A 12,904-nucleotide genomic window follows, 5' to 3' on the forward strand; every position below is an offset into this window, starting at 1 on the left:
ATTCCTTTTTAAGAGAAGCTAGGTTTCTTCAGTGTTTAACAGATTGGAAGGTTTTCATGTTGGTAAGATTAAAGGCATACTTATGGGCATAAAGGCCCTCAAAGTCCCAGTAGTATATATATAAAATCAATTGCAAATAAAAGGATTTTTAATAATAACCTTTTATATTTGAGACTTCTATAAAAGCAATCTGAATAATAACAAATGTATTGTTTTTCTTTTTTGAAGGGCTAATAGTCTATCTTCTTGTCTGCTTTTCACTTATCTATGGAACTGCTTTCTCAGACCATTTCCAAAAGTGCATTAGCTGCCATTTGGCAAGCAGTAATTTTTTCCTGTATAATCTGTTAATATTTTTTAACTTAAACATTATTTAACTTAGATGTTATCTATTATTGATTACCTTAGTGCCCCAAAATATGTTTGAATTTGGAAACCAAACAATCTCTACTTTCATGGAGTTTATCATTTCAATATCCTATTTCCTCTCAAAATCAGATGTAAGAAAATAATCTTTTTATTTCTTACTTTGTTTTTGTTTATTTCATATATTACCCCATTAGATGACTGTGTTTTTTTTTTTGTCTTTAAACCATACATAATTCATCTTCCAAAATATATCCCAATCACCATTTCAGTGAATAAAAGCTTGTCTTCCAACAGCCTGCAAGGGAAGTTTTGTCAGAGGGCTGCCCTCAGCATGAGAGTCCACTTTGCTCATGTGTAGCTCAGGCAGGATGCATGATTCTTTAAAACACAAAGGCAAGATATATTTAAAGATAACATTTGCATGAAATTTCAGTAATTAACATGAATGCTTTGCTTTATACATATTGTTGTCAAAATAGATAAAATAAGCAAATGGTATAACCTATAGAATAAATGCAAATTTTCATAGCACAAATTATGGGAACAAAGTTGTATCTTGAGATTTTTTTTTTAAGTTTATGCAATATATAAAATTAGAGCTCTTTAGACGCTTCATTTGTAATGGCAGTAAGTGAGAAAATAGTGCTCATACCCTTTAAAAATTCAGATCAAACTGGGTTAGGAAAATAAAAATTAGAAATCTTATGAGTTGAATTATATATCTCCCATCTACATAGGAAGATAAAATATTCTTGGACAAAATAAATATTATCCTGGAGTCACATTGAAAACATAATTATATTTATTCCTTAAACTATATGTAAAGAAAATGTGATTATATGAAATATAGGAAATTTGATGGCCTTAAGTAAAAACTCAAAATCTGGTAATACTCTTAAATAAAGCTGCAGTTCTTAAAAACTGAAAATTGGCGCATGTCAGTTTGGTGAGAAAATGTTAACTGTGAGACCTAACATGCTACAATAAATGTGGGAGCTTAGTCCATTTTGATAACAACTATATACTGCTTGTGTATATTCTGGGAAGAAATGTTAATTACTGAGCAATAATGGGATAAATGAGAGCTTTTACTGTGGTCACATTACTGTGATGGAGTAGTTTTGTTGGAGTGTTATTTCTCAAATTGGTGGCATATTTCAGATAAAGAAAGGAAGTTCCCTTACTTGAAACTGCTGTGTAATTTCTTCTTCCTTAACTGAAATTCCAACCAACTTTCAGGAAATGCCCTAATGAGCCACTTCTCTTTTCTCTTTTCTCAACTAAGTGGATTCCAACCAGCCCAAGTTATTCATAATCAGATCGTTTACGTTGGTTGTCTCTTTTGGCATGGTGCTTATGTTTTGGGAAGAGGGATTATAATTTGGTGCTGTTTGTAGAGGTGATAACACTGATAGAATCCAATCGTTGCTGGTAGGTAACTAAACTGGCAGGTTAATTTTCTGTACTTTAAACAAACTCGGAAGACGAGTCTAATCAATACTTATTTTACTTTGATATGTGTGGCTTTCTTATAATTATGATTTCATTTGCATGATCACTACTGGCTATCAGGATATTAGAGTAGTCAAGCTAGGATTTGCTGTAATTTGGATAAAATATATATGAAACTCTATTAATTTCTTTTCATCAAGATGGAGAAATCACTGTTTTAGTTCATGATAACCAAAGCGATTTCTTCTTCCAGTTTAATATTCTTAGATATTTACTAAATTGGAACCTGATTAACACTTTATTGCAATTTATATGTTATTTTTTGAGTAAATGTTAATTTTTGTTTACATTTTAGCAATATATATTTCATTGGCTTCATGAGTACTGTTCATAGCAGAAATAACACCAGATAGGACTTTAGCATTTGTTATTTTTCCAGAGTTAAAAATTCTGCTTCTTTTTTTAAATGAAGTTTTAGATTCAGAAAGTTTGCATAGAAGATATAAAGTAGCCCAAAACAATAACTTTTTATAGTAACAGTTTTCAATTATAATAATTAGAATTAGAGTAGGGACTTAAAGATTATACATATATCTGTATATATACACACATAAATATGCACATATATTTTATATGTATTTATTTATATGGATTATAATCTCATTTTAATATTGTTTTAAAATGTTTCATTGGAAATAGACATTTTGAGGAATATAAACCTTAGGTAATCTTTAATTCGTTTTAGGTAACTAATTAGTAACTTATTTACTAGAAACTTTATTTAACATTAAGAGACTTTAAAATAACTTCATGATTCCTCTCTGTTCAGAAACTGTGACAACAAAGCAAAGTGAAACAGAATGTTGGGTTCATTATCAAGATTATTTAATTTTGCTTCACTTCTGCTTTAGATGAATCTGAGCGTAGTTTATACTTTTCAATAGCTTTGGAATTAATATTAAATCTTTTACTTTTTTGGTGAAAGCTATCTTAAAGAAGCCAAATTTGTGATTTCCACTTAAAGAATAAAAAAATCTTTTTTTTAGCAATAAAACAAATGGAAAATATATATTCCATGTATGTGTGTATATATATATATATACATATGTATTTCATCTTGTCTATTTCTTTGGTCTTAATTATTATTATTATTATTTTAATTTTCAGTTTCTTTCCAAAGTAGTAGAATAGTTCAATGTATGAGTAATTTTGTTGAACTGAAACTTGAAGCTGATGTCAAAAAATGAAACAAGCTAGAAAATGTTTCTTAAAAGTCAACTTAATTTTAATGACTGTTATAAGTTATAGATTGCCAAAACAATTATGAGGCATTTAAATATGATTCAGGTTTCTAGCATAAGTAAAATGTCCAGAAATTGTGGTAATTAACACAGTGGAAATGGAAAATACTTTTGAAAACAGTGGTTTGAATAGTTAAAAAGAAGAAACAAGGAAAAGAGAAACAAAAAAAAAGAAATATTGTTAAACAATGGTTTCAAATATCTAATGAAATCTGATTCAAAAGGAATGATGATAGATATTGATAAAATAATAAACATGTTATATGCATGGAAATGCAATCATTCAATTCTTTATAAATCAATGTACAAATAAAATTATCTGAAATCAGCTAGACATGCCAGATTCTTCATGGAGATAAATTTAATTAATTCTTATAGTAAAAAATATTAAACAATGGAGTGATAGTAGATTCAGAAAGGTAATGTTTACAAATAGCAGATTGCAAATTTTATATTATTTGGCAAAACAAAACAAACATATAGTGCAAAATATAGTTTAAAAAAATACATAGTTTTGTGCAAGTTTTACTGATTATGTTTACTAAGGTTAGAAAGAAGAGTCTGTGAGGCATAGAGCAGAGGATGTATGAGGAAAGTAGGAAGAATCGTATGTGTCCTCCAAAACATAACTTTAAAGGAGGGAGAACTTAACAGTAATCTTAACAGTAGAAAATATAAGAAAAAACTAAAATACAGAAATGTTCCTTATTTTATAGAGTTGTGAATTAAGGAATCTGTTGGGTGGGGTATAAGGTTGGGATGTAGATGTTTGGAGATATACCCACATTCGGCAGGTATTACTTTGCCTATGAAAGCTTAGAGGATGATAGGTAATTTTGTGATTTTGTTAAATTGCATTTATTGCAGTTTAGAAATTCTCAGCCACTTACTCATCAACAAAAAAAGAATATGAGAATTCTTTGAGAATTACAGGTGGTTTATGTTAAGCCTTAGGAAAATTGGGGGAATCTTTATTATTGAAAAGTGAAATAGTAAGATAGGTTTTATGGAATTTTGTCAGGTGACCATTTTAAGAATAGATTGGTTAAAGAGAGAAAGTCCTTATTCCCGATTTTGTAATTACTCTCAGAATAGAGCAGGAGGTTGAGCCTAATGATCTTGAAGACCCATTAGGTTGCTTTTTTTTTTTTTTATCTCCAGGTTTGAAATAAGTAAAAATTCAAAAATAAGACTAAAAAGACAGTTGAAAGGAATGGGTCTAGGAAGTGGAAACTGAATTTTAATAAGGATTCCTATGCCTCTTTATATTCATTCCTAAGAATTACCATAGAAGAGTATTTCCAAATCATCTCTTGCCTTTCCTGAAACACTCCTCCTCAGCCTGAGTAATAGAACAAATTGTGATTCACTTTCTAGTTTCTTCCACTGAGCCAGAGAATCCTTCCATCCCTCTGTTCCTTTCTTTATTTCTTGTGGTATAAACATGTTTCCAATACAGAATTTCATATGCACATGAACAAATTAAGTTTAAAAGATATTCAGCTTCCTTTGATGTATTTCCATTTGGATGATAATTTGAACCAGAGCTCTCTATCTGTTCAGTCGGATATTTTGCTGTATCCTTTTCCCCATCTTTGCTAAAAGTCATTCCCTCAAACATGTTTCCCTACTCCCCCCAAATCAATACCTACTACATTGGAAACCTGATGGGTAATGATCTCAGCTAGTGTCTGTAGGGAATTCTTTGTCAGCTAAGATGTTTACAGTCTGCTCCCTTTCGTCCTGCACAAATTCAAATGGTCTTGAAAGTACTGAACCATCTGAGGTCTGCAACAGTTTTGTAAGCAGCATTTTCTTACCACCCGACTTTAAGTTCTGGTAAACTTTTAATGTTTTTCTCCACTTAGTCAATCGCTTTTCTTCTTCTATAGCTTGTTATTTTCCTTCACATGTGTAAGGCACTTTTCACATGATGGATGATTTGCTCTCTTTATATCAAAATCATAACTACCATTGAAGATTTTTCCCATAAGCATTTACTTCTTTACTTTCTCTCTGCTCTCAAATTTTAAAACATCTATTTTTTTTTAAATTGTAAACAATGATTTTTTTTCTTATTAACCTTTTGAACACGTAACATGTAGGGTTATACAGTGTTTGAAAAACTGAGCATATCCATTTAAGTGAAGAAGCAAGCAAGGGAGTCTGCCCAGTGAGATAACTGATGACACCATCTTCTGGAGAAGATAGAAAATGTGTGATTTTGCCTTCTAAGTTGAAGGTGTATAAGTAGAGGAGTATACCTGGTGCTATACTAGATTTTGAGGATAAGATGCATGAGCTATGTTACCTATTAATGAGCAGTTGAGGCATTTCAATAATTAATCACACTGAAAAGTGTTATAATAAAAGTACGTATGAATTCACTATGAGTCTGGGGTTCAAAGAGATAAAAAATAATTAGCTATTCTCAGGGCAGGCAAAGGGAGGAGAAAGGCATCAGACCAAAACTAGCATGTGCAGAGTTGTGAAAAGTATGGCACATTCAGAGTTCTTTATTACAGTGTGAGATCATTGTAGGGAATAACATAAAATGGGGCTGGACAGTTAAGATAGGGACAGACCATAAAAGCTATGCTTTTAAGGGTCATAGGATTTTAGCAAGGGGAGCAGCTTGATCTGATTGTGTTTTAGCAGGATATCTCTGGCCATTGGGGACAAATATTGGAGGGATGAAAGACTAGAGTCAATTCTAGATTTTGTTTATAGAATGCTCTTGAATCTGTTTTAAGAGAGCAAGGACAAACATCTGTTTCTGGATAATACTTTGCAAGTGGTTGCACCTCTGGAAAGAATAGAAGACAAAGACAAGTATTTTGCTAAAAATATGATATAACCTACTTCATAAGAAAATCAAAGGTGGTGGACTGCTATTTTTCACTGTTGAAATAACCACTTAAACTGAACATGGATTAGCTCCCAATCAGTGGGCCAAACAAATGTTTGCATGTGATTCAGTGATTTCTTTGTGGTTGCTTGGTTTAGTGCTGATAGAACACACTGTGAAATAGGAAGTTCAGCATTTTTAGCTTGCTACTAACTTGCCATGTGACTGTGAATAAGTCTCTCTCTCTCTCTCTGTCTCTCTCTCTCTCTCTCTCTCATCTCTGTGTGTGTGTGTGTATTTCCTGACTATTTTAATTTGTGGTGAGTGGAATGGGACCGGGACTGAGTGTGAAGGGTGAGGGGTCTGGTGGTGGTAAAGTTTAGGTTTCCTGTTCCTGAAGAGTAGTTCTGAATTTATTCCTGGGGTATCAAACTTATATTAGATGTGGGAGCTCTAAGATTGGAAATCCAGCTCAGAGCTCAAAGGTAGGACCTTTCTCCTTCTTCCTTTGGGATCCATAATCTTACATTTTGGACAGATTTTTAGAGTATGAGACATAACCATAGGCTACTATTTCACATATCTGGCCTTTTCCTTCTCAATATCTTCTCCTGAAAACAGCCTCAGAGGACTCTGCCTTAGGACAGAACTCTCAGAGCAAAATGAAGTATAGGATGAAGCAACTCTGCATAATTTGGGAAGTGATCTTTAATTTATCTTTTCTTCATAGATACTCTCTACTTTTCTATATTTTCTAATAATGTATTGCCAATTAATTTGCAATTCTATTTGTTCGAACATAAAATACTGAGTGTATTAAACTATCTAAATTCACTTATATTCAGTCCTATTGAACATATCCAGTAAAATGTATGACAAACTTTTATTAGTTGCTTAAGATGTATTTATCTAAAGACAAAACAAATGACAACAATAACAAAATAGCGAGCAAAGATATTCCAGATTACACTAGGAAAAGGAGAGAATTTATAAAATAAATGCATAAGCTAAAATATTAAGTTCTCTACTGGGGGATAACTGGGAGTCGGTAAATGTTAACTAATCTACTTGAGTAGCAGTCACCTTAGAGGAGTTTTAATGAGTATTGATATCAGCTATATTACACAAAATCTTCTTTTCTCTTCTCTTTTCTTCACCAGTTGATAATAGCTAACATTGATTGGGCTCTCATCTGGTACTACAAGACTTTACATGTATCATCTCATTTGAGCCTGACAATACCCTTGAGGCAAGTGCTGTTAACTTTATTGTTAAGAAGAGAAAAGTGAGGCTTACAAAGGATAGGTAACTTTCCCAAGGTAACCAGTGAGTAAGTGACGCAGCAGGGACTTTAATCGAGGTCTGCATGGTGCTTAGACATAGGTAAATTATATAATCATTTTTTGACTACTTTTAAATTTAAACTTTGTCTTTGTCATTCTATTTCATTCGTTTTGAACAAATACCCATCTCTATAGCAGGAGGAGACAGTGCAAGGGTGAAGGTTTGGGGAAATCAGAAAGCATAGCTTTGCTAAAAATGGTTAGACTTACATATGGATAACGAGGTCTTTGACTGTATTAGATTTGCAAAAATAGCAGTTGTAGAAGTAACTAGGGACCAGAATAGGTGGCTCTATTTCATGAAGGAAAGGAGCAAAGTGAAGAGACTCATTAATGTTGAAGCAGTAGATGGATAACCGGTGACAAATATCAAGTAGATTTGCTTCAGTTTGGTCATAGAAAGGTCATTGATTATTTTTGGTTAAACCAGTTCACAGAGGCCAGGTCTCCACTAAAAAAGGGAATTAATTGCTTCCATTCCCCACTAATTGCCTCAACATTTCCCTTTGCTTTGTCATTGGAGATTTGGTCAGCGAGGCAAAAAGTCAAAAGTCAGAGTTTGATGGAATCTACATAAAAAGGAAATCTGAGGAGACCAAATTATGGCATTTGGTGTAATAATGATAATGGTATTTAGCATTTTTTCCTGGGAGTGCTGTGGATTTTTAGAGACCTTTTCAATCTTTAATCAGACTGTAGGGCACATTTAAGAGAGTTCACTGTTTTTATTTCCATCTAGAGGATAAGGCATCACAGAGAGATGAACTGACCTAGGGCAAGTCTCCTGAGATGTTAATCCTGCGTGTTGGATTATACCCTACTATGTTGAGTTTTAGCTGAAAGCCTGGGCTCGTCCCAGAGGTATCATTCATTCATGGTCCTTCGAAGTCTTTAGGCTTTTGTACATTATTGTCTGAAATTACTACTTCTATCAAGGACAATAAAATCAACCAAGGAAACAACTCAAAAGGTTTTAATGTCATAACAATTGCTTTGTTTGTAGGCTGTTTATTGATGCTCCAGCCATCTTCAATTAACAAGACATTCTATTTTGTACTTGTTGAATTAACCAGTCTCTGAAATCCTTTCTAGCTCTAAGTCCTTTGGAATATGTGAGTTTTATATTTCAGACTTGTTTATTTTTTTTTTTTTGGAACCCAAAGTGGCAATTTAGAAAGTGGAAAGAACATGAGCTTTGGATATGATAGGCCAATATTCAATCATTTTGGCTTCTCTGACTTACTTGTAAATACCTTCAGGGGCCCAATAAACAATTTTTTTAGGAGTTCCAAATCTGCAATATCAACTACCCTACATTGCTAGTAGAATCAGAAGTATGTTATTATTAATTAAACAAGTATTAGATTATAAATTCTTAGAAACATGATGAATTAGAATAAACATAGGTTTTAAAGTAAGATGGTTAGGTTTTAAAACAAGCTCTGTCATAACTAGCTGTTTGATCCCAGAAAGTTCAAGTAATTTGATTAAAACTCAGTTTCTTCATGTAAATCTGACATATCTCATTGGGTTTCATGGTTATTAAATGTGAAAGTGAGAGGAAAGCACCTAGCTCAATGCCTGCATAGACAGGTACCTAGAGATTTTAACCATATACTTATTAGTATTGTTATTAGAAATTATAGAAATATTAAATGATAAAACTTTTAATTAGAGCAAGACCAAGCAAACATAAGATGTTGGTATAAAAGAATTTTGGTACTTTATAAAAATACTTGGTTTGAGTAAGATGCTCTCACAGTTATGGTGAATTTGAGCCAGATCATCTTCCTCTGGTCAGATGTCTCTCTACAGCAAGCCCTTCTTACCCTACCCTATTGAAAGTGCCATGCTCTCATTAAGTTATTTAATAATAAGAATAATCCTAGGAATTGAATAGTATTCTTGCAGATAATACAGATAAGAGTATTTACATCCTGAGAGAGAAATATTTGGTCCAAAGACACATAACTTGTCAGTGAGAAGCTCATGTTTGAAACCAGGTGGGATAATTCCCAAATCTGCAATCCTAACTGTGCTCTACCAATACTTTTGAAACAACAGACTGCAATTCAAAATTGTTATTTGTGCAAGCTGAGTAATTAAATCACCTTCACCTTCATTTTAAAATTATTTAAATGGATTATTAAAACTTATCTTTTTTCAGACAAAAATGGCTATTCACACTAAGAATGGAAAACCATTATAAACATGTCATCAAACCCTATACTGTGTTCTTTCTAAGTGTTTTAATTAATCTCAAAGAGCCCATTCCCTTGTAAAGACACATGCCTCAGTCCTCTAACCAAGAAACCTTAGAAGCTATGTGTATGGGTCCTTCTGGCTCCTATGGTGCTTTTCTCTTATCCGCCCCTCCCCCTTGCCTCCCTTCTGTAGCTCTCAGGCAGGCCCAGAGAGCCTTTTCTCCTCTGTGTTGAAACTGAGGACCAATTCTGAAGAGAGCCCTAATTGTTAAACTAGTTGCTCACAACTTTTTTGGCTTGTTTCTCTTTTATTTTAAAAATTATTTTTCAATTACAGTTGACATTCAATATTGTTTTATATTAGTTTTAGGTGTACAGTGTAGTGCTTAGACATTTATATAATTTATGAAGTGATTCCCAACTTGTTTCTCTTAAACAATGTAACTTAATAAAAGTCCTGTCAAATATATAAACAGGGCACACCTACTAAAACAGGAAGAAGTAAAATTGTGTATACATGGAAAACCTGGTTTGACTGTTTTGATTAACTTGACTGCTCAAGTCAGTCAAGAGGTAATCACCAGTTAAGCAAACTATTTTGACAGATTTTTGGCCCACTGTGACTGCATATTTGACTGGCTTCCCTGTCAGGTTTAAGTGGTCAGATTGACTGGAGACAATCTAACTAGAAAATTTAACTTTGGAGGACGTGGGTGTCTGTATACCAGAATCTACTTTAAATAACATTATTTGAAATCTGTAACTATTTTTCTGGGACCAGTGAGAGAAGTTTGAAGGTGACGCATTGCAGCATTTGACTTTCTAGAATGAGATGTCTTGCTGCTTGCTAGAGCTGGCAATATATTTATAGGCTGAAAAACAATCACATTTTCCCCAATGCATATACAGAGTTCAATAAGAATGAAACTCTACTCTAACTTGGTCAAATCCTAATAAGGCATCGTATTCTCTAACTCTTCTGAAGGGCTGATGACAGATGTATGACAGCAAATGACTTCTCAGATATCAGGTTACCAATTCAGTCATTAATGACTTGTGGTAAGGCAAAGTTGACCTTGCCACTAATAGTACTCCTTCTAAGAAAAAGAATTCATGAAAGAAAGAAACAAAACAAAACAAACAAAACACCAAACAAAACCTTTGCTGAGGCAAGAGAATCAGATCGACATTATTATCTGAGCTGCTTTTTAAAAGCAAGCCCCTTTATATATCTGTGCTTATGTTCCTTTAGGAAATTTACTTTGAAATGAGCTTCCAGGTTTGGGTAAGACAAAAACACCACCATAAAGACACAGAGGATGATTTATGCTCACATTTATGGGGAGAACATAACAAGGTTATTGTCTGCTGTAAGCACATTGTTATAAGGTCTGGTTTATATTGGTTGAGTATCTTAGTGCATTTATACTGAGATTTTGAAATATCCTATTATTGTTTGAAAGACATTCATGTGCTGCTTTCCAACACTCCTAAAATTCTAACTTTTCCCATGGAAGTGTTTTGGAAATGTTCAGGACTTAGATGCTATCTTATGTACATTTATTAAATAGGTTCAGTGGTAAGACTAGATAGAAATTAGGGCCAGAGTTTCAGTAATGAATAAAATGATGACACTTCTTAAAATAGTTTGCTTAATAGTCATATTTTCTCTTATGTTAGAGTCACTTGATGTATCATTCTATTTTTTTAATTATGTGATTAATAGAGGGAAAAGTAGCTTACTTTAGCTTTGCTTTCAAAGTTTATACTTTCTAGTCATTTATGATGAAGTGTTTTTAGTAATAAAGCCCTTTGACCTCAGTAAAAATGAAAAGTAAATTAAATCTCACAGTTTGAAGAATGCTATAGTGAGTCCATCAGGGCATATGCTTAAATTTTATACGTTCTCTACATTATAGAATCATTACTAATAATGTTCTAATGATCATCTTGATGCTTCAAATCTTTTACACATTTAGGATTATTTCCTTAGGCTATAAAAATGTACAAATATATTTGTCTGGTAGTGATTCATGCTGCTGCCTGCCGAATTGTTCCCTCTTCAGTATTAAAAATTGTTACTTTGAAAAGTAAGCAGCTTCATTTTAATAATCACTTCAGATGAGGAACAAAGACTCGGTAGTGAGACTTGTTAGGATTTGAACTCTTGCTTTTCTTCAGAGCTCCTTAACCCATCCTTTATCTCCTCTTTCTCATGTGTAATGCATAGAGAACAAGGCTATTCACCTCACTGGCTTGCTTGTGAGGGTTACATGTGACCAGGTGGGTAGTGCTCTAATCTCTTCCTGACACAAAGCAAATGTTTTTACTTATCAGCAATGTATGCCATTATTATCACTATGATTATTAACATAGTTTTCACTTTAAAAAGAGCACCAGAATAGAGATAAGCAGGTGTGAATTGATTTTTAACTCTGTGCTGCTTCAATAACTTGCCTAACATTTCAGCATCTTAGCTCATCACAAAATATGTCCAATAAGGGGTCATAATCATAAGGGATCAAGTGAGAGATAATAAGAGAGGTTAATAGAAAAAAAAGTGTTCTATAAATTGTAAAATAGTATATGAAATAGATTATACTAGATCTTATTCATTCTATTCATTATTGTCTTTGGATTCCATGCCAGTTATCTGCTTGCCCTATAATCTGTGGCTGCATATTTAAAAATTCAGTTTCAATGACAAAGAAGCCTCACACAAACTGTGACACTGGTGAAAGTTATAAAAATGGTGAAAATGTTTAGAAATCAAATTACTTATGCCATGCATCACTGTTTTTTCAGTCTAATGGAAACATCATATTTAAAGTTCAGAAAATGACCCTTACTTTGTTATTGTAAGATATTCTGCAAGTAGTAAGGAAGACGATTAATACCATGTTTGATGTTGCAATTTTTGGAGATAATTTTCCATTAATAAAAGGAAGCATGGTTTATAGACAAACATGTGTTTCCAATAAATCTTGTATGGTAAAATTTTTGCCATCATCAAGCAAGTAATCAGTGTTAACAAGCACGGATATTTATGAGAATTTTGAATGGTTTCCCAAGGTAGAGGATAAGTTAGCAATGGAAGGGAAAAAAATGTAAAAGTCAATAGAAGAAGGTGTGGCACACCTTGTTTCCCAGGTTCAGGAACTTTTAGAAGATGAACAATCTTTTAGAAGATGCCCTAGCCTGAGATCACAGCTCTCCGCCTTCCAGTTCTCTTGCTTTCACACTCTTTATATCTTCTCTTTGGTCGGATTGAATCTTCTAATCCAGTGGCTATTCCACTTTTTTCACCTTTTGGCCTTTGCTCTGTTTCATATCCAGCGATTACTCAACTTATTCCAGTCAGTTCTTACAAGTAGAGTCATAGAGTCA

The 12,904-nt window shown here is 33.1% G+C and overlaps 1 protein-coding gene across 1 annotated transcript in view; it reads left to right on the forward strand.

Annotated features, from left to right (window-relative positions):
- The first annotated feature begins 6,429 nt into the window (after positions 1 to 6,429).
- The window catches only part of TFEC (transcription factor EC), an 84,261-nt gene continuing 77,786 nt past the window's right edge, over positions 6,430 to 12,904 (forward strand). The window contains exon 1 of the mRNA XM_025045976.1: positions 6,430 to 6,455. The gene's annotated coding sequence lies outside the window, so the exon portion shown is untranslated. The remainder of the gene's footprint in view (positions 6,456 to 12,904) is intronic.

The sequence above is a fragment of the Pteropus alecto genome, unplaced genomic scaffold, assembly GCF_000325575.1.
Source record: "Pteropus alecto unplaced genomic scaffold, ASM32557v1 scaffold22, whole genome shotgun sequence".
Taxonomy (NCBI): domain Eukaryota; kingdom Metazoa; phylum Chordata; class Mammalia; order Chiroptera; family Pteropodidae; genus Pteropus; species Pteropus alecto.